The 26,962-nt window shown below is 37.1% G+C and overlaps 1 protein-coding gene across 4 annotated transcripts in view; it reads left to right on the top strand.

The window, feature by feature from the left end:
* NLGN1 (neuroligin 1) overlaps positions 1-26,962 on the top strand; it is a 1,028,955-nt gene that overhangs the window by 175,761 nt on the left and 826,232 nt on the right. Inside the window, exon 2 of one of the 4 annotated variants that reach the window (XM_053573118.1) lies at positions 9,468-9,500. The exons of the other annotated variants lie outside the window; for them this stretch is intronic. The gene's annotated coding sequence lies outside the window, so the exon portion shown is untranslated. The remainder of the gene's footprint in view (positions 1-9,467; positions 9,501-26,962) is intronic. 4 annotated transcript variants of the gene reach the window in all.

Raw genomic sequence — 26,962 nt, forward strand, 5'->3', positions numbered from 1 at the left:
CTATATCTTTAAAAGGAGGCTGAAGTCTGAATCAACAGCAAAGGTTAAATCACTGTCATCTTGGTGGTGACATATGGCGGTGATAGCGAGGGAATCCAGTTCCAGCATGGGAATGAAAAACACTCACTGATAGAACAGTCCGTCATCCCCAAAGCTCTTATTTCCAATATGCGCATAACTGCAGAAATCTCTTCTGACTTTAATTGCACTGCAATCATCACAGATTCCTTTTGTCTGTGAACTTCAGTACAGGTGAATTGCACTGGACTTCTCTGGGTCTGAAAGGATCATCCAGGTTACCATCAGTTTATTTTTACTGATGAAAAGTATTCCATATGTGTTTATGACATTTGAAATGGACATTTCACTTGTTTTTAGTTTTTGATTACTATGGGGAAAAAAGTTGCGATGAATTTATTTATCTCGTGAAAATATCTAGATGTGGGATTTCTAGCTCCTGGAGTAAATGTATAATCATAAAAACTCTCAAACTCTCTCTTTTTGTAATAATTGAACTTTCCTAAGATCCCACAAGCAGGGCAGGTATGAGAGTTCCCTTAGCTTTACTCTCCTGTCAATATCTGGTGTTTTTAGGCTTTTTAAATTTTAGCCCACGTAGGGCATGAGGAATTGTGTCTCACTGTGGTTTTTTACTTTCATTACTGTAATGACTCAAAATGTTGAACAACTTTTTGTGTGCTAATTGCCCATTTTTTTGTTTTGTTTTGAAACATTTTTTTTTCTTTTTTATTGTTGGGGATTCATTGAGGGTACAATAAGCCAGGTTACACTGATTGCAATTGTTAGGTAAAGTCCCTCTTGCAATCATGTCTTGCCCCCATAAAGTATGACACACACTAAGGCCCCACCCCCTCCCTCCGTCCCTCTTTCTGCTTCCCCCCCATAAACTTAATTGTCATTAATTGTCCTCATATCAAAATTGAGTACATAGGATTCATGCTTCTCCATTCTTGTGATGCTTTACTAAGAATAATGTCTTCCACTTCCATCCAGGTTAATACGAAGGATGTAAGGTCTCCATTTTTTTTAATGGCTGAATAGTATTCCATGGTATAAATATACCACAGCTTGTTAATCCATTCCTGGGGTGGTGGGCATTTAGGCTCTTTCCACATTTTGGCGATTGTAAATTGAGCTGCAATAAACAGTCTAGTACATGTGTCCTTATGATAAAAGGATTTTTTTCCTTCTGGGTAGATGCCCAGTAATGGGATTGCAGGATCAAATGGGAGGTCTAGCTTGAGTGCTTTCAGGTTTCTCCATACTTCCCTCCAGAAAGGTTGTACTAGTTTGCAGTCCCACCAGCAGTGTAAAAGTGTTCCCTTCTCTCCACATCCACGCCAGCATCTGCAGTTTTGAGATTTTGTGATGTGGGCCATTCTCACTGGGGTTAGATGATATCTCAGGGTTGTTTTGATTTGCATTTCTCTAATAGATAGAGATGATGAACATTTTTTTCATGTGTTTGTTAGCCATTCGTCTGTCATCTTTAGAGAAAGTTCTATTCATGTCTCTTTCCCATTGATATATGGGATTGTTGGCTTTTTTCATGTGGATTAATTTGAGTTCTCTATAGATCCTAGTTATCAAGCTTTTGTCTGATTGAAAATATGCAAATATCCTTTCCCATTGTGTAGGTTGTCTCTTTGCTTTGGTTGTTGTTTCCTTAGCTGTACAGAAGCATTTCAATTTAATGAAGTCCCATTTATTTATTTTTGTTGTTGTTGCAATTGCCATGGCAGTCTTCTTCATGAAGTCTTTCCCCAGGCCAATATCTTCCAGTGTTTTTCCTGTGCTTTCTTTGAGGATTTTTATTGTTTCATGCCTTAAATTTAAGTCCTTTATCCATCTTGAATCAATTTTTGTGAGTGGGGAAAGGTGTGGGTCCAGTTTCAGTCTTTTACATGTAGACATCCAGTTCTCCCAACACCATTTATTGAATAGGGAGTCTTTCCCCCAAGGTATGTTCTTGTTTGGTTTATCGAAGATTAGGTGGTTGTAAGATGTTAGTTTCATTTCTTGGTTTTCAATTCGATTCCAAGTGTCTATGTCTCTGTTTTTGTGCCAGTACCATGCTGTCTTGAGCACTATGGCTTTGTAGTACAGACTAAAATCTGGTATGCGGATGCCTCCAGCTTTATTTTTATTACTAAGAACTGCCTTAGCTATACGGGTTTTTTTTCAGTTCCATACAAAATGCAGAATCATTTTTTCCAAATCTTTAAAGTACGATGTTGGTATTTTGATAGGAATGGCATTGAATAGGCAGATTGCTTTGGGAAGTATAGACATTTTAACAATGTTGATTCTTCCCGTCCATGATCATAGTATATTCTTCCATTTGTTAATGTCCTCTGCTATTTCCTTTCTGAGGATTTCATAGTTTTCTTTATAGAGGTCCTTCACCTCCTTCGTTAGGTATATTCCTAGGTATTTCATTTTCTTTGAAACTATGGTGAAGGGAGTTGTGTCCTTAATTAGCTTCTCATCTTGACTGTTATTGGTGTATACAAAGGCTACTGACTTGTGGACATTGATTTTATATCCTGAAACATTTCTGTATTTTTTGATGACTTCTCGGAGCCTTGTGCTTGAGTCTTTGGGGTCCTCTAAGTATAAGATCATGTCATCAGCAAAGAGGGAGAGTTTGACCTCCTCTGCTCCCATTTGGATTCCCTTTATTTCCTTGTCTTGCCTAATTGTATTGGCTAGAACTTCCAGCACTATGTTGAATAGTAAAGGTGACAGAGGACAACCTTGTCTGGTTCCAGTTCTAAGAGGAAAAGCTTTCAGTTTTACTCCATTCAGTAAAATATTGGCTGTGGATTTGTCATAGATAGCTTCAATCAGTTTTAGAAATGTGCCACCTATGCCTATACTCTTCAGTGTTCTAATTAGAAAAGGATGCTGGATTTTATCAAATGCTTTTTCTGCATCTATTGAGAGGATCATGTGATCTTTATTTTTGCCTCTGTTAATATGGTGGATAACGTTTATGGACTTGCGTATGTTAAACCAGCCTTGCATCCCTGGGATGAAGCCTACCTGATCATGATGAATGACTTTTTTGATAATAAGCTGTAATCTATTAGCTAGGATTTTGTTGAGAATTTTTGCATCTATATTCATGAGTGAGATTGGTCTGAAATTCTCCTTTTTGTTTGGGTCTTTTCCTGGTTTTGGTATCAGGTTGATGTTTGCTTCATAGAATGTATTGGGGAAGAGTTCTTCTTCCTCAATTTTTTGGAATAATTTCTGCAGTACAGGAATAAGCTCTTCCTTGAAGGTTTGATAGAATTCTGGAGTGAAGCCATCTGGAGCAGGGCATTTTTTGGTTGGAAGATTTTTTCTTGTTTCTTTGATCTCAGTGCTTGAATTTGGTCTGCTCAGGAGCTCTATTTCTTCCTGGCTAAGTCTAGGGAGAGGGTGTGATTCCAAATATTTATCCATTTCCTTCACATTGTCAAATTTCTGGGCATAGAGTTTCTGGTAGTATTCAGAGATGATCTCTTGTATCTCTGTGGGATCAGTTGTTATTTCTCCTTTATCTTTTCTGATTGAAGTTACTAGAGATTTTACTTTTCTATTCCTCGTTAGTCTGGCCAATGTTTTATCTATTTTATTTATTTTTTCAAAAACCCAACTCCTTGTTTCATTAATTTTCTGAATGATTCTTTTGTTTTCTATTTCATTGATCTCTGGTTTGATTTTGGATATTTCTTTTCTTCTACTGAGTTTAGGCTTAGGTTGTTCTTCTTTTTCCAATTCCATAAATCTCTTGTGAGATTGTTGATGCGCTCTTTTCTGTTTTTCGAATGTAGGCATCTAAAGCGATGAATTTTCCTCTCAAAACTGCTTTTGCATTATCCCAGAGGTTTTGGTAGCTTGTGTCTTCATTGTTGTTATGCTCAAGGAAGTTAATGATTTCCTGTTTTATGTCTTCCTGCACCCATCTGTTATTCAACAGAAGATTGTTTAATTTCCATGCCTTTGGGTGGGGTCGAGCGTTTTTTTTAGAGTTGAGTTCCACCTTTAGTGCCTTATGGTCTGAGAAGATACAAGGTAAAATTTCAATTCTTTTGATTCTGTTGATATTTGTTTTGTGTCCCAGGATATGATCAATTTTGGAGAATGTTCCATGGGGTGATGAGAAGAATGTATGTTCTTTATGTTTGGGGTGGAGTGTTCTATATGCGTCTATCAAGCACAGTTGTTCTAGGGTCTCATTTAAATCTCTTATATCTTTGTTTAATTTCTGTTTAGAGGTTCTGTCCAGCTCTGTAAGAGGAGTGTTAAAGTCCCCTGTTATTATGGTATTATCAGATATCATATTGCTCAGACTGAGTAAGGTCTGTTTCAAGAATCTGGGAGCATTTAAATTGGGTGCATAAATATTTAGAATTGAAATGTCTTCTTGTTGTATTTTTCTCTTGACCAATATAAAGTGACCATCTTTGTCTTTTTTGACTTTAGTTGCTTTAAATCTACATGTATCTGAAAATAAGATTGCAACTCCTCTTTTCTTCTGACTTCCATTTGCCTGAAAAATTGTCTTCCAACCCTTGACTCAGAGCTTTAATTTGTCTTTTGAAGCCAGGTGTGTTTCTTGCAGACAGCAAATGGATGGCTTGTGTTTTTTAATTCAGTCAGCCAATCTATGTCTCTTCAGTGGGGAATTCAAGCCATTAACATTTATTGAGATAATTGATAAGTGTGGTAGTATTCTATTCGTCTTATTTTGTGAGAGTCCTTTGCTTAGTTTTATCTTTTGCATCAGTGTGGAGGTTAGGTTCTGTCCTTTAATTTCTGAGTTCTTACTTTGCTGCTGATCCATTGTGGTGGTCAGTGTGCAGAACAGGTTGAAGTATTTCCTGTAGAGCTGGTCTTGTTGTGGCGAATTTCCTCAATGTTTGTATATCCATAAATGATTTGATTTCTCCGTCAATTTTGAAGCTTAGCTTAGCAGGGTACAGAATTCTGGGTAGGAAATTGTTCTGTTTAAGTAGATTAAAGGTAGATGACCATTGTCTTCTTGCTTGGAAAGTTTCATTAGAGAAGTCTGCGGTCACTCTGATGGATTTGCCCCTGTAGGTCAACTGGTGCTTACTCCTGGCAGCTTGCAGAATCTTTTCTTTTGTCTTGACTTTGGACAGGTTCATCACAATGTGTCTTGGGGAAGCTCGGTTAGAGTTGAGGTGACCCGGGGTCCGATAGCCCTCTGAAAGCAGTGTGTCAGAATCTTTGGTGATATTTGGGAAATTTTCTTTTATAATATTCTCTAGTATGGCTTCCATTCCTCTGGGGCATTCTTCTTCCCCTTCTGGAATTCCTATGACTTGTATGTTGGAACGCTTCATAAAGTCCCATAATTCTGACAGTGAACATTCTTCTTTCTCTCTCTTCTTTTCTGCCTCTTTTACTATCTGAGTTATCTCAAGAACTTTGTCTTCTACCTCTGAAATTCTTTCTTCTGCATGGTCTAACCTGTTGCTGATACTTTCCATTGCATCTTTAAGTTCCCTAATTGACTGTTTCAGTTCCTTCAGCTCTGCTATATCCTTTTTATAATCTTCATATGTTCACCTCTTATTTGATTCTATTTTTGGATTTCCTTTTGGTTATTTTCCACTGTATTAGCAGTTTCTTTCAGTGTTTCCATCATTTCTTTCATTGTTTTCGACATGTGTATTCTAAATTCCCTTTCTGTCATTCCTAATATTTCTTTATAGGTGGAATCATCTGCAGTAGCTACCTGATGGTCCCTTGGCGGGGTTGTTCTGGACTGGTTCTTCATGTTGCCTGGAGTTTTCTGCTGATTCTTCCTCATGAGTGATTTCTTTTATCTGTTTCCTTGCCCTAATTTTCCTTTCACTTCCTCTTGCTCTTTAAGTTCTCATGCCTGTGGACGTTTTTCCACTGTTTTAGTCCTCCTCTTGGGGGCCAGAAGTCTCTCGCTGACTCCCTGTATCCTCACAGGGGTGATGATAGGCAGATCCCACCAGCCAGAGATGCCTGGAGTCCTATCTCCCCAGACTCACGGTGCCCAGATTCAAGGAAGCTGTTACTCGGCCGCCATCTTGCTCCGCCTCCTCTAATTACCCATTTTTATTTGTCTTCTTTAGTATGTTGTCTTTGTAGATATTTACCCATTTTTACTGATGTTCATATATTGTTGATTTCTGAGTATGTTCTGGATATAAATCCTTTATTAGATCAAGAAAATTTCCATTATTGTTTTTTTTGTGACATGTATTTTTAAATCACAAATAGAATAAAATTCTGGAAATGTATTTTTCTCCTTTAATTGAGATGATTATGATTTTTATCCTGTAACTGATTAATTATATTGAATGATTTTTTTTAAATGTTAAGCCTTCTTGAATTATGAGAATAAGTCTTACCAGTTGAAACTTTTTATATATTGTTGGAGCTGTTTCCTAGGATTTTTGTCTATTTCTAAGAAACTTAATGGTTTATACATATTTTTTTCTTACAATGTCCTTGTGAAGTTTTGTCATCAGCATTATATATGGCTTATAAAATGAACTAGGCATTATTCTATATTCTATTATCTGAAAAAGCTATTAAAACATTGGCAGTATTTGTTCCTTAAATATTTGAAAATTCAACAATGAATGCTATAGGCCTATGGCTTCTTTTAGGAAGATTTAAAAATATTAATTCAATTTTAAATTTATGTGCTTTGTGTATCTGATTTTTTATTGACCTTTCTTCTTTCATTTATTATATTCCTAATTTTTGTTCTTTTATTTCCCTGGACCAGTTTTTCTAAGTGTTTTTCAATGATATTGATCTTTACTTAAAAACAACTTTTGGTATCTCTGCTCTTTTAAAATAGCTTCACTACACACACACACACACACACACAGACACACACCCTTAGATTTATATGCTTCCCTCTTTTAACATTTATTTACAGTTGTCAGTTTCTCTCCAAGTACAGCTTTTGTTATTATATGCTTTCATTATCATTTACTTAAAATACTTTCTAAGTTACTTTAAAATCTCTTCTTTTTTGACTAATATGTTTATAGGAAGGCATTCTTTTGTTTTTTGTTGGGGAGTCATTTGTTTATTTTGTCACTCTGTCACTCTGGGTAGAGGGCTGCGGCATCACAGCTTACAGTGACTTCAAACTCCTAGCCTCAAGCGGTCCTTTTGCCTCAGCCTCCAGAGTTGCTGGTACCACAGGTGTGTTGTAGGCTAGTTGTTCTGTTTTTAGTAGAGAGAAGTCTCACTATTGCTGAGGCTGGTTTTGAACTCCTGAGCTCAATCCATCCACCTGCCTTGGCTTCCCACAGTATTAGGGAGTATAGTTGTGAGCCACCAGGCCTGGCCCTGGAAGGTGTTTTTAATTTTCTAATATATAGAGGTATTTTTATTTAAAATTTTTTCAGTATTGATTTCTAAGTTAATTCTATTGTGGTCATAGTTTTTTAAAAACATACATAAATATCCACTGGATGATAAGTTTATTCGGATTTTATGTAGGCATACTGATCTTTTTGTCTATGTGTCCCGTCAGTTATTGAGAAAGTAGTGATAAATTCTCCAACCGTAGCTGTGTGTGCATTTACTTCTCCCTGATATATTTTAATACTCTTTTATTAGGTGCATACATTTTCAGTTAGGTCTTCCTGATGAATTGGCCATTTTACTAGTATAAAATGTTACTTCTATCTCATAAAACTCTTCATGGTTAAGCTTTATTTTCTAATATCATCATAACCAGACCAATTCTCTTATAATTGGGTTTGTAGGGCACACATATTTCCATCTTTATATTTTTAACCTATCTATGTCCTTATATTTGAAATGTGTCTCTTATACAAAGCATATACTTTATATACCTTTTAATCTCATTTTTCAGTCTCATATTTGAATTACTTGGTTCACTTCCATTTAATATGATTATTAATAAAATGGTGTTGAAGTCTATTTTATTGTATTCTGTTTGCCCTCTTTAATCTTGATTCTGTTCTGTTTTTCCTACAGTCTTTAAATAATTGAATATGCTTAAGTCTTCCATTTTATATCTTCTATTAACTTTTTGTCTGAACCCCTTTATTTGGTGATTACTGTGGAAACTGCAATGTAAATTCTTAACTCATCACTCAATCTATCTTGAATTAATATTTTACAACATTACATAATACCAGAACCCCCTTCCTTATATATTTTGCTATTCCTGTCACTGTCATTTATTTTCATATTACTAACCCCATGACACTCTGTCATTGTTTATTTTATATAATCATTTTTCTTTTAAACAAATTAAAAGCCTTTTCTTTAACCTATATAGTTACCCTATTTTCTGTAGATTCAAGTTTCCATCTAGCATCAGTTCCTCTTGAAGAACTTTCTTAGGATTTTTTTTTTTTTTTTTTTTGCAATTCATCTTTCATGTCATCAAATTTTTAAACTTTTATTTATCTAAAAATATCGTTACTAACAATTTATTTTTGGAGAATTTTTTTGGCCAAAGAACTTTGTGTTAACAGGTGTTCTTTCTCCTGTGTCAGCACTTTAACAATCAAATTTCACTGCAGCCTGGTTTCTGTCATTTCTGATAGAAAGGCAGCTGGGATTTTCTATCATTATTTTTCTAACTGAAATGTGTCATTTTCTGTTTGCTTTTAAGAGTCCCTGGGTGGTGCCTGTGGCTCAGTGAGTAGGGTGCCGGCCCCATATACGGAGGGTGGCAGGTTCTAACCTGGCCCCAGCCAAACTGCCACAAAAAAATAGCTGGGCGTTGTGGCGGGGGGCCTGTAGTTCCAGCTACTCAAGAGAATTGCCTAAGCCCAGGAGTTGGAGGTTGTTGTGAGTTGTGTGGCTCCACAGTACTCTACCCAGGGTGACAGACTGAGACTTTGTCTATATTAAAAAAAAAAAAAAAGTTCCTACTGACCACCGATTTTCATCGCTTTAACTATTACATTACTATGTGTGATTGTTTTAGTCATCCTACTTGTGCTTTGCTGAACTTCTCATATCCGTGTGTGTCCTCCATCAAATTGGAAAGTCACTGATTCTTCCCTTGCCCTCCCGCCTCTGCTCTGTGTATCCCTTCCTTCCAGATCCCAAGCACTTGTGGGCTCAAGTGGTTAATACCATCTCATAGATCACTAACATTTTTTAAAAACAATTATTTTCTTTATTTCTTTTGACCTGTCTTCAAATTTATAGATTTTTTTTCTAAAGGATCTATTCCTTTCAGTCTAGCTAGTAATTCTTTTTTTTTTTTTACAGTTTCCATTTCGCTCTTGAAAAGTTCCATGTCTTAATTGATTATATCTATTTTCCTTCAGATTTTAAAAACCTGGTTATAATGGTTAAAGTTTGTTCTGTTACCTGGGTGATATGTGAGTCTCCTTCTATTGACTATATTTTTCCTTTTTTTTTTGCTTCTTCGGATGTCTCATCAGTTTCTGTCATATATGGAATATCATTTACAATAGGTAAGTGAATGCTCCAGTGAAATTTTTGTTTGATTTGGTTCTTTTCAGATAGGTAAGCTCTTTCTTCTGCCTGGTGATTAAGATCAGAGAATTGCTTTCAGCATCTTTCTAGGCTGAGTTGGTCTCTCAATGGTAGTCATACTTACCAAGATTAAATTCACCTGTGATTAAGGGCGCCAACTACCATCACTATGGCCTCTGCCTTTTTTGATTTTACAGTAGGGCAACATTGTGCTACAGTTTCAGATATTTATTTATCTGTGGATTCATCCTAAAGAAGCCCCAGAATTTAAGGTACTGAGAATACAATATAATTTCATTTAATTTCTAGTTCCTCTTCCACTGCAGCTTTCTTTGAAAAACTTAAAAGGGAAAAATATGTAGCTCAACTATTTTGTTTTAGCCTGTGGGTCTCTTTCAGGACCCCATGGTGTCCCCAAGGCATGGCTTGTTTGTTCTCTTCCCTCAAAAGTCTTATCTATGGCAGACCTACTCCTCTGTCTGCCCATGTTCAGACCTGGCATTTGGCCCAATGTATAATAGATGTTACTCTAGGACTCATCCATTAACTGCTTGCTGTTGTCTGGAGTTTGGTTCATAAAGCTTTCTTAGCATCCACCATACTTCCCTAACCATACAAAATATTGTGACTTTTTATTTGTTTAGATTGGTAGCAGGGTAGCAAAGGTGTTATTCATTCCCCTACATCTTATCTGGAAATAAAAGACCCTCCAGCAAGTAAATGCTTTAAATCAAATTTAAAATCTTTATCTCTCTACATATAAAACAATAGAGATATACAGGGTAGACATAAAGTTCCTGTGCAATTCAAATTAATTTACTATTGAAGGTGATTAGATATAGATGTAAAGGTATGGATGTAAAGCAAAATGTTTGCTTAATATATTTATTGTGTTCTATGAATGATAGAAGGTTTTGACATATATTTTTGTGGCTATTAAAATTAAAGATATATTAGTAGATTTAAAAGTAGAATGTGAGATGTTATTCTTTCTCACAAAGAGAATACTATTAGTGAAAAACATTAATGTAGATTATCATTTGATGTCAGTGATAATATTTATCTATATTTTATAACTCAGAGCATTACAACTCTTCTTCTGTGTCACAGAAATATAGAATTATAACAAGGAAATCAAGTAAAACTAGAAAAGAAGGAAGGAAGGGGAAACAGAAGGAAGCAAAGAAGGAAGGAATGGAGGAATGGGGAGAGGGAGGAAGAGGCAAAAAGAGAATGAGAAGGGAGAGAGGGAAAGTCAGAAGAAAAGAAGGAAAGACGTGGCAGATTTACTGCTCATTCACTCCTGTAGGTTTACAGCAGTCAACAGAATGCACGTACTCACCTACTGCAGGTCAGTGCTGATTTTTCAGTAGGCTTTTAAATTTTGGACTAGATTCTTAGTCATGTAACACATTAAAATTACAGAAGTATGTAAAACTTATGGGAAGTTTAGTTGGTTGCACTTACCCTGAGGTAAAAGACAAAAATTGAAAATTATTAACTGATTCAAGATTAACTAAAAATCCATAAAAAGACCTTAAAAACAATATGGATGTTTACTCTTTCACATCTGGACACTCCTTTTTTAGATTGTTCAGTACTGGATATTATTGGAATTTTATAAGATATTAAAATATCCATATCCATATCTGCTCATTATTTGTGCTGGTATAGGGCTAAAATGTATTGAAGAATATAGGTTATATATTACTGTGAGCTATGTAACATAAAAATAAAAGCTGTTAAAAATGTACAGCAATCATCTATCACCTGTCATTGAATAGGGTTTCTTAGTCTTATGTTAAAGGGAAGCCTAGATTATTACCAATATCATCCATAAAACCCCGGAACTAACAAGTAGTTTCTTCTGGGTATGGATGTCAACCACTGAAAAATGTCTGCCTTTACTGGCCAGGGGTCTCAGGTAGCCTTCTCAGTTCTCATCCTGGGAACAGCTGCTCTCTAGGAAGGCTGTCATTGGATCTTGCTTTAAAAAGCAAACTATCAGAGCATTTGCATGTGAAGAAGCCTTGGCATAGCTTCCAGAGCCTCTTGTTTCTGGTGCAGCTATGAGTTTGCTGCTTTTGATATTGACTTCTAACATCTGCCTCCTCCTTTAAATATTTTCCTGCCCTTGGTTTCCAAATTTCCTAGCTATCCAGATTCACACTCAAAACCTTATTGAAAGCTTTATTATATTCAGGCAGAAAGCTAATAATATCTTCAGAAATCTTCAGCAGAAACACTGTGGATTTGTGATGGCTGTGGGTTCACCTCTGTCAGTAAGATCCCTCAAGGGCCACAGAGAATTCCACCTTCAATCTGGAAAACGCAAGAGCAAAAATTAAACGTGTGTGGCAATAATACAAAATCAATTAAAAATAGACAACAAGTACTAAATGATAAGTATTAGATGAAAACTTTTCTTTGCAAAAGAAGTGAGGCATTGCTCAAAAATAAATATTTATTATCTTATTTACCAACTGATTTATTGAAGTATTTAATAATTTATTTTTATATTCAATAATTTATTCAGCCCATTTGCCATATTGAGCATTAAATTTGATGTTGTAAAGAATACAGAGATTAATTAAGACATTGTTTCTGCCTGTAAGGAATTTAACTATCCAATAGGAGAGATAAAACATGTGCATTAACAACCACAGTACAATGTATAATCTACTGAAGGCTCTGAAGCATTGGAGAAAAATACTCTAATGGTTTGATTTTTATTTCAATGTTGTAATAAGAGGATTGGAGAAGTTGGGCCATAGAGAATCAGCACAATAAAGCTTTTTGTTAAGAGAACAGGGAAGGTTGAAGACATTTTAGAATGCAAGAAGAATTTTGAGACAAGAAACAAAAGAAAGGCATTGAGAGATGTGCTCCAGGAAGGAAAGGCAGTGAGTGCAGTGTGCAGTCTGACCACAGCAGAGGACGTGGGGACCAGATTGCACATGTGTGTCTTGACAGTGAGGAATGCTGTTAAGTGAGCTTTTTTTTTTTTTTTTTTTTTTTTTTTTAAGACAGAGTCTCACTTTGTCACACTGGGTAGAGTACCCTCATATCATCATAGCTCACAGCAACCTCAAACTCTTGGGCTTAAGTGATCCTCTCGCCTCAGCCTCCCAAGTAGCTGGGACAAGAGGCGCCCTCCATAACACCTGGCTAGTTTTTCTACTTTTAGTAGAGATGAGGTCTCACTCTTCCTCCGGCTGATTAGAACTCCTGACCTCAAGTAACCTCCCAGAGTGATGGGATTATAGGCATGAGACAGTACCCCTGACCCACAAGTGGCCTTAATTCAAATGCAGAAGATAAGAGTAACCTAACCAGACCCAGGAGCACTCTGCAGGTCACAGAGCAGACTTACATGCGAGTCACAGTAATCTAACCAGGGACAAGAGCTCTCTGCAGGTCCCAGAGCACACTTACATGTGAGTCACGGTAACCTGGACCGGGACAGGAGCTCTCTGCAGGTCCCAGAGTAGACTTACAAGGGCTTAGTCTTCCCTGCAGGCTCCTCCCTTGTTGCTCCTCAGTCTTCTGGCTTGGTGACTCCACTTCTGCACACTTTCGCAGTAGACTGCTCTGAGGTTGGTTCTCCAGTCCTGTCCTGTTCATGCTGTCTCCCTTGGTTATTTCATCCAGTCTCCCAGCTGAGAACATCTATCTGTAGTAGTTTTTCACAGTCACATGTGCATTCCATGAACCTCTTTTGAAGTCCAGGTTTGCATGTGAGGACACGTGGGAGCTGCCCGCTGGGCACCTCCACCAGGTCGTGTAGATTTGACCTGCCCCGCCGGGAGCTGAAAACCTTACCTGTTCACACTCCCACCCCAACTTACAACACAGCCAACATTCCACCTGGGCCGTCTGCATTGTGAGAGGAGAAAGGCCTAATTCCGATCTGGGTCGTGTGAGGACGTGCACTGGCCTGGAGTTTGCAGCCATCAGATAGTGAAGAATCAGGACACGGTGCACTGCCGAGAGTGAGCATTGTTAGATGAAAACTCACGGACCCCACGGGAATATCAACACTTGCTGGTTAATAAACACCCCCTGGGCCTTTCAGAGATTGCCCACCCTTGCCTGAAAAACTACTGTTCCCACGAGAAAATCAGAAAACGACTACGACCGCTGGAAGAGCTAAAGGGGGTTGAGTGTAGCTAAGTTTGTCCCCAAAGTCTTGGAGTGATTTATCTGCCCTAAAGAGAAGTGATTATGTTAAATTTATTGCTGAAAAGATTAAAAAAAGCAATTCCTTCGTGGGACCGGGGATGCCGCCCCGTGGCGCAGGGAACTGTTTCCTCTTGGTCTGCCACTTGGGTCTGTCTGCTTCGAGCAGATTCGCCCTTTACTGGAGTCTTTGACGACGTGATGGTGTTCTGTCACAAGGTCGTCCCTGGGCCTTCGCCTTTTCTCACAACCTCATGTGTTCTTACAGAACCGTTGGATTTATCTTTAAAATATGTAAGAGTCCTGTGCCCCCCCACCCCCCAGCGGGGTCTCCTGCGGGGCCTTCTCTCTCGCCTTCCTGTCCCAGCCCCCCTTTGCCTCTCCACATCCGTGTTCCAGAGCAGCCACACTGAATCTTTACAAGGTGGATTTTACTTTTCTGCTACTTCCACTCTTCTGCACAAATCATGCAAGGATTTTCCATTACTTTTAGGATAATAGCTCAGATCCCTTTAGCAGCACATGAGAAGGCCCTAACAGGCCCCTTCTGTCCTGCTGTCTCCAGCCACACTGGTTCCGTTGTTGCTCCATGAACGTGGCAGGGACACTCCTCGCACAGTGCCTCTCGCCTCACTCTCCCATCTGTAGGATGATTTTCTACTCAGAAGACGTTTGCTTTCTTATCACACATTCCGCCTATTCTAGGTACAAGTTTCTGTCAGAAACTTCCCTATTTTTCTCCATGCTCTCCACAGACCTGCATAAGGGGAAGAGAAGAGATAAAGGGTCAGTAATGAAGAAAGCATATTCCTATTTGTTCATTTTGTTTAGGTAGGAAGATAATGTGCATAAAACCATCCAATTGAGAAATGAATATTTAAGATCAGAATTTGTTATTAATTGTGTAAAACATGATAATTCCTCACCAGTATTTCTAGAGGGATTTCACTTCCATGCTCTCTTGAAGTTTGAATACCATCAGATAACATGTTTTTACCATATGAGAAAATGCTGGCAAATCTTCTGATTGCTCATTTAAAAGCCACTGTGCAATTCTCTATGTTGTGAACTCGGGGCACATGAGGAGGCCTAACAAGATGGTTCAACTTCCATTGCTCTGACCCTTGAGTGACTGTGAGCCCTAGAATCCCTACCAAGGCATGTTCCCACAGTCATTGTTGTCATAAAGGACCAGAATGTTAAAGCTATTATAGCCTAGCATAAGTTACTATGTATTTTGAATAATACACTATCATTATAATTCTTTCACCATAGTATACCCATGAAGAGATCAGGAAGCTAACAGCAGTGCAAAAGGAAAATGTATTCTTTCATTCAGTAGACATTTACTAACCACCTCTATTTGCTGGATACTGAGAATATAGAGATAAACAAAGGTTCCTGTCTTCACAGAGTTTACAGTTTGGAAGAAGCTGGGGTAAAATACTGAGCAGTGAGAAGTATGGGGCCAGTGTCTTGTCACAAGGGAAACACAGCCCAGAATAACAATGATAGACACAGGAATGCTGGGCACAGTCAGAGGGGGTCGGGCTGACACATTCTGTCTAAAGGTGGAGGGACAGTAGCAGGCCATGGGAAGTCAGTTCCAGGAAACCAGCCATGTGAGAATGAGGACAGTGAGGTAGAAATAAAGGGTAGTCACCGTCAAGTCCCCTGAACAGACTGAATGGGATAAGATAGGCCGCCTCGCAGTCAGAGGATGAAGCAGGTGGAAAGGTGTGCGTGGGAGTGGGAAGACAGGCATGGCCTGAAAGTGGAAAAGACAAGACTGAGATTTGGGAGCTGAGCAGCAAAATGATATTTTCCAAATCCTCCTGTTTCCCTAGACTGACCTGGGCTGCTGAATTTCTACTCTTCCACTTTACTGAAGCCAGGAAAACAGCTAGAATGTATTCGGAAAGCTGGATGCCTACTAACAATGATGATGAGCCTAGGGGAGGATTGGAATTAAAAGATGGCATGTGAAACTTAGTAAATGTAGAATGTAAATGTCTTAACACAATAACTAAGAAAATGCCAGGAAGGCTGTGTTAACCAGTGTGATGAAAATGTGTCAGTCTATAAAACCAGTGTATGATGCCCCATGATCGCATTAATGTACACGGCTATGATTTAATTAAAAAAAAAAGATGGCATGAGAAAATTAGCAATTACATAGATAAGTTTATTACTTTGCATAGGAAAATAGAGGGAAATTGTAAGTTAACTTTCACCCCAGAGAAAGAAAAATCAATTCTATATACAGGTCTTCAGATCCCTGATCATATGTGTTTCCACAGAAAGATAAACTGATTTATGCCACCACCAAGGTGTTGTTTTGAGAAAAAGAAGTACTCTGATAGACCTGACAATTTCAAATTGAGCAGAATTAACTGTAATTAAGATGAAGTAGATATTAGAATTCGAATTTCATTAAAACCATGGATGTATGTATTGAAGAGCATTTCCTTTGAATGAAAGAAAACAATATCAATTAAAACGGTGTTAGGCATATTAAAATTCAGTATATGAAAGCAATTTTTCTATTAATTGTGAGTGGAGACTCAATCCTTCACTATGCTCATCCTCATCAAACTCAAACAAGCAGAAGTATTTACAGAGGAAGACGAGGGGATGGGAATAGTCGGATTGGAAAGAGAGTGCCCGACAAGAGCGCTTGTGGGACATTATTATTTCCCATTAGTATAAAGACAGCTGGAAAATATCCATCGCTGAATCTGGTTTGTAAATGGTTAACTGATCCACAAATTTCAAGCATGATGTTTTCAATGGGAAATAGCTTTGGGATGGAGATTGAAGCTGCAGATCTCTCTTGGCTCCTTCCCTACACTTGACTTAAGCTTTTCCCCATACTTCCTTAATTTCAAGTCCTGTAGCATTTGAACAAACTGGTTAATTATATAGGTTAGTATGTCATCAAAAGATGTATAATTGGACAAATCTTTTGCAAATCAAGATAATGATCTTAGAATTAACTAATGCCTAAAAATGGGATTCTTTAGTGATACCCATTAATAAAATTATGCAGAAGTATTAAATTTGGGAAACAATGTTTATTTTCTAAAATATTCTCATTCTCTGCCCCACCTTATATCTCATTAAATCCAGTTCATCCTTCATGCTTAGCCATTGTTAAGTACTTGATCCAACTCCCTCTTCACTTCCATTACACAAATGATTAAATATTTCCTTGACTGAATGCTACTGATGTCTCTGCTTCGGACATTGGCTCATACCTATTTATTTTTGTGTGAGTCTCCCCTCCTACTCTGAAAATCCCGTAAGGATGCATTGCACCTCTTTATCTCTGGCATTTGGCAGGCTACCTGTACATAGTATATCTTCAAATTTTTATTGTGTAAAGAAAGAAAGAAAATATAAAAAATAAACTTTTTATTTATTTTAAAAACTTTTATTCTCTGTCAGTTAAATGTATAATGAATTATTCTGGTGTGAAGTGGTGCCACAAGAAGACACTAATGTAGACTAAAGGGCTAGACATGGGTTTCTTCCTGTGCACCCTGGAACCTTGTCTCCTTATCTTTTCAGAAGATTCCTCTTAAAATACCTATTCCTCTTATCTATTTTAAATTTGGTAGTTAAGAGAATTAAATAATTCTGTGTGTGTATAAATTTCAGAAACTGTAAAATGCATACATGTAAGTGACTATTGCTACCTAAAGAGAGTAACCCTCTACAAAATAAGACGAGTAAGAGTCATAAGTTCAAGAACCCAAATATGATGCTCAGGAGGGATGTGTGACTCATGCATACATCGTAATATTAGCTGGAAAATCAATAATAAAGTTGGGATATTGATGGGGAAGATGGAAAATTCTGTTTTTTTTTTTCACTTTTTAAAAGTCTGTTATACTAGCTTCCTTAAAATAAATAGAAGAGATATATAGATATATACACTGATTCAAACAAATAAGATATTTTAACTTATTATGTGCTTCTTCGAAATTCTTAAATTCAAAAGTTTACATTTTTATATAACTTAATGATAGTACAAATTTAATTTTGAATAGTTTCCTTCACTTACATTGTATATTAGCAATCTTACCATACTGCTATATAATCTAATACTATTTATCAGCTATCTTACCATATTTGGCCTACATATTCCACTTTTTCTGGATAGTTAGCTTATTCCTAGTTTCACTGTTATAAATTATTACACAGAACATCTTTCCTCCTCTATGTTTTCCTTCTTTGGGATTATTTCCTTGGATTAAATTTCTAGGGAAAGAATAATGAAATCACTGGGCTAGGGTGACCTACAGTGAACACCTATAAAGAAAAGGGAAAGTACCTTCTTAAAAAAGAAATATCTTGCAAGCACCAAACTTGGAAGCTAAATTAAATTAATGACAATTATTTAAGATTTTTACAAATGATGAAAACTATATTATTCATTTATATTTTCATGGACAAATAAAAATATATATTTATGGAGGACTTACAATGTTATGAAGTATGAATATATTATACAATGGCTAAATTAAGCTAATTAACATATCATTACCTCACATACTTATGGGTTTTGGCAACAACGATTAAAATATACTCTCTTAGTAATTTCCAAATATATGATATATTGTTGTTAATGATAGCCACCATGTTCTACAATAGATTTCTTGTCTAAAAATTTTGTGTACTTTGAGCAACAGTTATCAAAGCTATTTGAATAAATAAATAAATAATAATCCAGGGGACTAAAGTTAGCTTCAAAAAGTAAAGGACTTTCTAAAACTTATTTCTGCAACACTCTGTGTTTATTTTCTCAGTGATTCTTGCCTGAGGTAAAAAATAATACCATAAGATGTTGGGGATGTGACAGTTCTTAAAGAGTACAGTAAAATAATTCTTCAAAAGGATTTTACACTAATACTGTGTTAATTTATCTTATCAATGCTAGGGGAACATTGTGTACTATTTGAAAATATGTTTTATTAGACATAATTTTAATAAAACTACTATATTAAGTTTCCCTTGAAAGCAAGGGAAGTCAAAGAAACCAAGAGAAACCTGGGATTGTAAACCTGTGTATAAATACTTCTTCACAATCTGTCATAGACTAGTTATTTCTAAGTGGGAGATTTTTACTTTACCTTTCAGTTTGTGAATTAATTTATAGCCCTGGGCATTTAGATACTCAGGGCTTCTATTAAATCTTTTTTTATTTCAATACTTAAATTCTATAAAACTCTTCATTCTTTCATATGTATATGTGTGTGTGTGTTTTCAGAGAAGATAATTTTTATTTTCTTATACTATAGTCCCTCAAATCTCCTTAAGAGTAACAAGTTAAATATTTGTTTTTGTTTCCTAAAATATTCGCTTCCTTATCATGTTTTTTTCCTATTAATTTATCTCCTGTTTTTAAAAATGCTATTGTTTTATTTTTCCAAAATGCTTGCTGTTTGTGGTTTTATTTCAAATTTATGAACAAAAGATTAGATTGATATAGGGGGTATCTAGTGAGGCTTTTCTGTCATGGAAAAGAAAAGGGAAATTTTTAGAGTTGTGAATCAGGAGCCTGATTCAGGAAATTGAGGCTTTTCTGTCATGGAAAAGAAAAGGGAAATTTTTAGAGTTGTGAATCAGGAGCCTCAGAGGTTCCTGGCTGTCCTGTCTTCTGGCCGTGTTGTCTAACACTCGGCGCAAGCTCCTGGGCGACCCAGTTCCCCGGAATACTTACCACACTGCTCCCATGCATGCTTTGTGTAAGAAACTACTTAGTGAATAGTGTTCCTTCCCTTTTGTTTTTCTTCTTTTGACAGATCTTTGTTGTGATACTCAATAGGTTCAAAGTGGTTGGAGAACAAAACTAGAAATGCAGACCAGACTCTGCCTCTCAAAGAGCCGTTAAAACAAACCAATGTGATAAGAGATAAGGACAAGATTGCCTTGATTAATCTTATCACTTAGCCAAGGTTGGGAGTGGTGTCACCAGAGGGTTGCTAGAGGCAGTCTGGACTAAAGTAAGAATTCACCATCTGTAGAGGTCAGAAAGGTGGGTTGGTTAGGAAAGACGGCACCCAGGGGGAAAGCCTCCCAGACAGAGAGAAAACCACCCATGTGCAAAGGTCAAATGTTTACAAAGAGCATGGTGGATTTGAAAAATCCCAAGTATTTCAGCATGCTTTAGAGAGGCAGTGTGTGGCAAGACAGCTTGTTCACCAGGAACATAGGTGATAACTTGGAGGTGGTAGCTGAGCTGATCCACTTCCACGAAATCCAGGAAACACTCAAACACAGTGGAAAGAGCATTTGCTCAGTAATCACAAGACTCTGTCAATCAAGAAATCTCTAACTGGGAGAGCTTGACCAAATCACTTGACTTCTGAGACCTCTGCCTTCTTTGTAAAAGGAGTTTGAGATTTCCATCTGGTGCCGGAAGGAGCTCTCCTACAGATGCTGTTTGTGGGATGGGACCTAGGTGGGCAGGCCCACCCATCTCCTGTTTCACTTCTACTAGGATCATTTTTGTTTTCACATGAATTATTTGCTTACAGAGCTGTGTAATTTTGTTTTTAAAGCTTACCTCTGTAAAACATATTTTGAAAGCTATAAGACAAAGTTATCTCAGGTCTTTGTCTATACCAGGCCAATTAAAAAAAATAGCAATGTTTACTATTAGAAAGAGCATTGGACTGGGAGTTCAAAGGTCGGATTTCTAAACTTGGCAAACCTGTAGGTAGCCATAAGGGAGCCAATTTCCCTCTTAGATTTTTTTTTAATTATAAAAAAAGAAATAAATATCATCTTCCCTTCTTGTCTGAATTTTTTTTAAAGACAAATAAAATCAGTTACATTGAAGTGCTTAGTAAATAGTAGAGAATTTAAAAATAACTAAAATTCTTAAGGAAAATATTACCTATGCTAAAAGACCCTTCTATGTATGAGAATTTCTTATATAAAAGATGCCCCTGGCACAAAGGATATGGCTATTTAATGGCCATGTCACACCTCTTATGTCACATTTTTCTTAGCTCACATTCCCCTACCTAGAAGTGAGATAGAAAGCTCTATATTGAACAATTCTCTTCATAGCTTGAAAGACTTATTGGAATGAGTTTTATTAAATGAAAAATTAACATTAATAATCATTTTTTACTTCATTGGAAAGTGGTGGTAGCCTTATGTCCCTTGTTTCCTCGAGGGTCTCAGTAAGCCTTGGGAGCAGGTATTAGGCTGGAGTCCTGTGCATCATCTGTCCATAGAGCTTTTCTTACAGAGCTCTGGAGAAGTAGGTCTAGATGTCTGTTTTCTTGTTGGTGGTGATCTTTTAGTGAGCATTTACAAACCCAGCAGGCCATTCTCTTACTATTAATAATATCAGTCATCCTCAATAGCAAAACAGATATGTGTTCATTTGAAATATCTTCTTCTACCTGGTGTGAACAGGGACAAGACTAGAGGGTGAAGGAAATAGATAGTTCTATTTTTCTACAAATAGTGCAGCCAAATATTGTCATATTGTAGATGAGGAAAGAAAATATTTTCTCCCTAAGAAATTATTCATAAGAGGGAATAATCTAGTTCAGAAGTATTACCCAGGTCCTTCTTAAAGCAAACCTGGGCACATCTCCCTAGGCCAGAGTTCAGTTTAAGGAGGACTTTGTTACCATTCTGCAGAGTCTAAAATGTACCTTTAGGCCCATGTTCTTAACCAGGGATACACACAGAAATCATTTTAGAGTGTTTTAAAAGTGTTGATGACCTAGCCCTAGCTCCGGAGATTCTGATTAATTGATCTTGTGGGGGCAGGAGTTTGGGGGACAGACACTGGTATTTTTGTTCCCTCCCAGGGGAGTCTAATGTGCACTGCCATGAGAACCACTACTTCTGGTATCAATTAAACATATATGTGGTTTAGTCAGATTTGTATTATAAAAAGAATATTTTGGTGTCAGTGTGAGAAATGGATCACAGGAAAGTCAGCTTGGAGGGTGGAGGCCAGGGCGGAGGTGGGCACAGCCATGCAGCTGCCAGGCAACATGAGTCCATGTCAAGAATTCCCCACTGTGCAGCTTCCGCATAAAGAATCTGCCCTCTGTGAACTGCTTTTCTAACCTCAGCTGACCAGCTGCTGTCCTGTTTGCTGGTCATGCTCCCTTGTGTTTCTGACTATACCTTTCTATTCTGGTCCAACGTTTCATTTCAGGCCAATGCTTTTTCCCAGAAAACCAGGAAAGCCAACTACCTCAACAGAAAGCCAGAGATTTGACAGCCTGAATAATTTGTCTCATGTGACCAGTTATTTCAGCAGGATTCTGCTAACTACCCACAAGTTGCACCCTCACCAAGAGCCGCCTCTCTTAGTGCTTTATCTCAGTATGTAGTTCAGCTTCACGCAGGAAGGAGTCATGGTATCTTTCTACCAGAAGACACTCTCACCTTGTGTTGCTTTTCAAAATAGTCAGCAGCATTGGCACGATGTGAGGCAGAATGGCTAAAGCTAGCCCAAGGCCTGGTCTTATTTCTGCCTCTTAAGAAATGCTAGGAGCATCCTTTCTCAAAAAGATGATACCTTCCTTTTGGGGGGGAAACTGTCCATTCCGTTTAGGTTAACTCTTGAGCACTGAGTCACATATCTATTTGTTTCAGCTCTGAATTTATACCTGTCACAGGAATCAAGTACAGGAGGCTTGAATTTGAACTTGAATGCAATCTCAGTTTGATCTGTTGTTAGTAATAATACATCACATAGTGATACTGGGTTTCAGTTTTCTGACTTGTAAAAATATGAAAAATTCTATATACCCTTAACATGTGAATGATACACATAAGTATAAGAACTGAGTCCAATATTGGTGTAGAGAATGCATTTAGCAAATGAAAGTTGATGTTATTTTTGTTACTATGATTATTAAGTTTACATACCTTTAAGTCTGCTGAGAGCATAAAAGAAGGTAAAGAGTCTAACCACACCACACTAACAAGTCTTTGTGGTAGCTAAATGGGGATACATGTATCCTCATATATTTATTATGTACCTTTTATGATATGTATAATAGATATATGCATTTAATCCAATATACAGTAGAATCTCCGCAGTCAACCACCTCCCTACTTTAACCACCTTCTTTTATTTTTTAGACACAATCTCACCATGTCACTCTCGGTAGAGTGCTGTGGCATCACAGCTCACAGCAGCCTCAAATCTTGGGCTTAAGAGATTCTCTTGCCTCAGCCTCCCAAGTAGCTGGGACTACAGGTGCCTGCCACAATGCCCGACTATGACTGCCTTCTTAAATTGTCCTAGTTTTCATAGACCAGACATGTACCACAGGTACTCAGTGGAAGACTGACCTGTATGAATTGACCACCTCTGTAAGATGTATCTTGAGCATTTGGTCTGTAACACACAATATTAATCTATCCTCTATAACTTGAACAATTGAGTCCACTCTACACCAAAAGGTAGAAGGTATGGGCCTTGCCCCTTAGTTGTACGTACATATTTCTTTTCCTTTAGTATAAATTCTTTTTTTCATGTTTTGTTATTACCATGTGTTGGATTAGGCTGAATGTCCTCTTGTTTATTACATGTTGTAGAAGATTTTTTCCACATGAAAGATTGGTCTGAATTGTAGGTGCATCCTATAATTACTGAAAAATTTTACAGTTAATCGAGACATTGTGGCCCAAAGGGAAGAACTCAAAGAGCCGACATTGAAGGAAAAGTTGTTCTTCTACATTTTCTGGATGGCAACAGCCATAGAAAGATGGCAGAACATTTTGGTATCAGTAAGACCACAGTTAACAATATCCAAAAATGTGAACATGAGTATGTGGGGAATTATGGTAAGGAAAGTGGAGACTTACAGCAGAAAAGGAGGAAAGCTTCCTTTGATGAAATCAAGGAAGCCACATTAATCTGGTTCAAACAAATGAGGGTGGTATGTCCAAATCTCCAGCCCGATGATCCAACAAGTTGCAAAAAAATTTGCGCAGGAATTTAGAGTGGCAGATTTCCAAGCATCAAGAGATTGGCTCAAGAAATTTAAACTTATAAGATCTCCCAGAAAGTCTTGTGTGGTGAGGCCAATGAAGATCCAGTAGAACTTGTGGGAGAGTTCATCAGAAAGCTCTCAGACTTCGCCAGACTTTAAAGATGATGTCATCTTTAGTGCTGACAAGTGTGGACTCTTTCAAGGCAATGCTTGACAAGAGCTTCGTCATCAGGGTGACAAATGAAGACTTTCCAAGGAACAAATCATAGATATACTTTGCACTAGCTTAGCTGGAGAGAAACTAAAACCCTTGGTGATTGACATAAGTTGACAAAGTCATATGCATTCAAGAACCTGAAGCCTGAAGACCTTCTTGTCACTTAGAGATCAAACAAATGCCATGGATAATGGGTGCCCTATTCAAGGAGTGGGTAAGGGGTATCAACTGAGAAAAGAAGAAACATTTTACTGATAGTAGACAACTTCCTAGGCCACCCACAAGTGTGAATCATCCCACAATGTGACATGAAAATTTCTCCCTTCACACATGACCTCAAAAATTCATTTTTTTTGACCAAGACATCATGAAAGCATTTAAAATGAAGTACCAAGCCCAGCTCCACTGAAACACAAACCTGTGGTCCCCTGTGGAGCAACTTCAGCTGTTGCATCTGTTAACACTCTGGATGCCATCCTTTGGGTCAGTTCTGTTTAGAATCAGGGTTAGCCAGAAATGATACCAAAGTGTTTCAAGAAAGTTGGATTTCTCATTACTCAAGAGCATGATGGTTTGGCCCCATCAGACAGTCCATCTCCCATGGCAGAATTCAAAGGTGTAGGTATTGGGCGGCACCTGTGGCTCAAGGAGTAGGGCGCTGGTCTCATATGCCGGAGGTGGTGGGTTCAAACCCAGCCCCGACCAAAAAAAAAAAACCACAAAGGTGTAGGTATTGAATGTTCTGTTGCAATGGATGATGAGGTGAAAACCTATAATGAACCTGACCAGCATAAAAGTGCATGAAGCAGCTGATGAAGTGGACGAAGCAAGTGAGGATGACACAGAAATTGCAGAGACTCCACAGAAGAGGATGTCTGGCATCTGATAATGCAGTTGGAGTCATTTGCTGTGGGAAAATGCCTAGCTGTGCTGAGTGGTATAGTCTGCGGTGAGAGTGCTTTCTCCACTTAAACATTTGTTATGAGATTAAGAAACAGACCAAGACTGACTCTTTTTTCAGAAAGAATGATTAAAGCATGAGAAAACAGTAAATGTATTGACTTTGTATGACACTGTATATATGATTTTGCTATGTCTTGATTATGCATGATTTTGTATTATATTCTCTAATAAATGCTATGTAAGAAAGTATTTATATGTGTCACCACAGTAGCCCTCATTCCTTATGATGACCACCTTCATATGTTGACCAGTTTGTTACGGTCCTTTAGGCGGTCAGCTTACAGAGGTTCTACCCTATTTAATATAACATGATATATAATTATATTACACATCACGTATAGTATATATATTTTAAAATAAGAAAAGTGGATTGGGGGGAGTAATAGAGGGGATAAGTAGAAGGGAGGCAGGCTATCCTGAGATTAGAGCTTAGTCTTTGTTATGTTGTTACTAGCCTTGTTTTTCTTTGTTATATTTGCTTTCTAGTTAAATTCTTTTTTTTTTTTTTTTTTTTGTGGTTTTTGGCCGGGGCTGGGTTTGAACCCACGGGGCTGGGTTTGAACCTACCACCTCCGACATATGGGACCAGTGCCCTACTCCTTGAGCCACAGGTGCTGCCCTCTAATTAAATTCTTAATATGTCTGAGAAGAGGAAAGATAGAGAAATAAATCTATGCATCCAAAATTAAGATTGAATTTGAACTGCAGTTTGAGTATTGACTTATTTTAAATTTAGGTTAATTTTGAAGTTTTTATTAAATGTACTTTTTATAATGCAAAATTCTTTGTAATTTGATTAAAAGCTATGAAAATAGCTTTCATAACAAAAATAAAGTTGATTAATTAAAAAGAAATATTTGTAGAGCAGGAAGTTGCCCAAATATAAGGAGATCCTGACTTCTGTATCTTAATAGAAGACATAGAATTAGATATTAAAATTTGCATGAACTGACTTTAAGTTAAATTTTAATATTTCAATAATTGAAATAAAACTCTCTATTAATAAACAGTTTTTAAAGTGTCATTGAAAATACTAATTCCAAAACCAATCAATGGTTTTAAATAATCTATTTAAAAGTCAACCATCCAAAGTAGGTTCCTCCCAAAGCTTCCCATTTATGGTTACCAATAAACTAATTTGCTTAATGGATAGATTCAGTTAGAAAGCGAATTCTTTTAGAAATTTTAATCTTAAAAAAGTGGAAAAGTAGAGAACATTAAGGAACGTTTGCTGGATGCTACAGTAGAATGATTGTTCCACTCTCAAGGGATTCGCTCAACTACATCATTTAGCCTACACGTCACAATTTTGTACACAAGAAAAGTATGAGTGGTCTTTGCTAAAGGCCTTGAATGAAGTCTGGATAAATAATGTACATGGCACTTTTGATCTGCCAGTCCAGTAATTCTAATAAAAAACTTTATTCTAACTTGACAGACACTTAGCAAACACGTGTGCACATCAGTTCTAGAATTTCAGTAATGTGAAGATAAGTAACCTTCAGTTTCAGGTATCCTGTTTAAAAAGCAAGACACTTAACAATTTTCATGACACTTTTCCATGGTGCCTTAAAGAAAATAGATATTAGTTCCAAGAACACATCTTCAAGTATTTTTAGTGAGCTAAACTAGGTAACAGATTTAGAACTAAAATCTTAAAGCTAATTTAAATCACCTTCAGCATTTCTTAACATTTCTTCCTCATCATATTCTTTTCCAATTTGAATATCATTCTTCTCTGGGGAGAAATTGGGAGCTAGAGTTTAATAATTTTGCTTTTTTCTTGGTCATTTGTTAATATTACAAAACTGGCCCCAAGCAATACTATTCTTATCCTATTTGGGGCTGACATTTTATTCTGAAAATACCTGGGAAATTTCTGTCTGTAATTGTTGACATTCCTCACAGACCTCAGTCAGTGCCATACTATGGGGTAATCACGCTCTTCTTTCATGTTCTTTTTCATTTTTGTTCCTTTTCTGATCTTTCTTTTTAAATACCTGTATAAGTCTCAAATACAAGTTATCAGAAAATTTCCTGTATAATCACTCTGGTTCTTTTAGATATCTTTATGATCTTTGATCTAGATTGTGAC

The sequence above is a fragment of the Nycticebus coucang genome, chromosome 20 (genome assembly GCF_027406575.1).
Source record: "Nycticebus coucang isolate mNycCou1 chromosome 20, mNycCou1.pri, whole genome shotgun sequence".
Taxonomy (NCBI): Eukaryota; Metazoa; Chordata; class Mammalia; order Primates; family Lorisidae; genus Nycticebus; species Nycticebus coucang.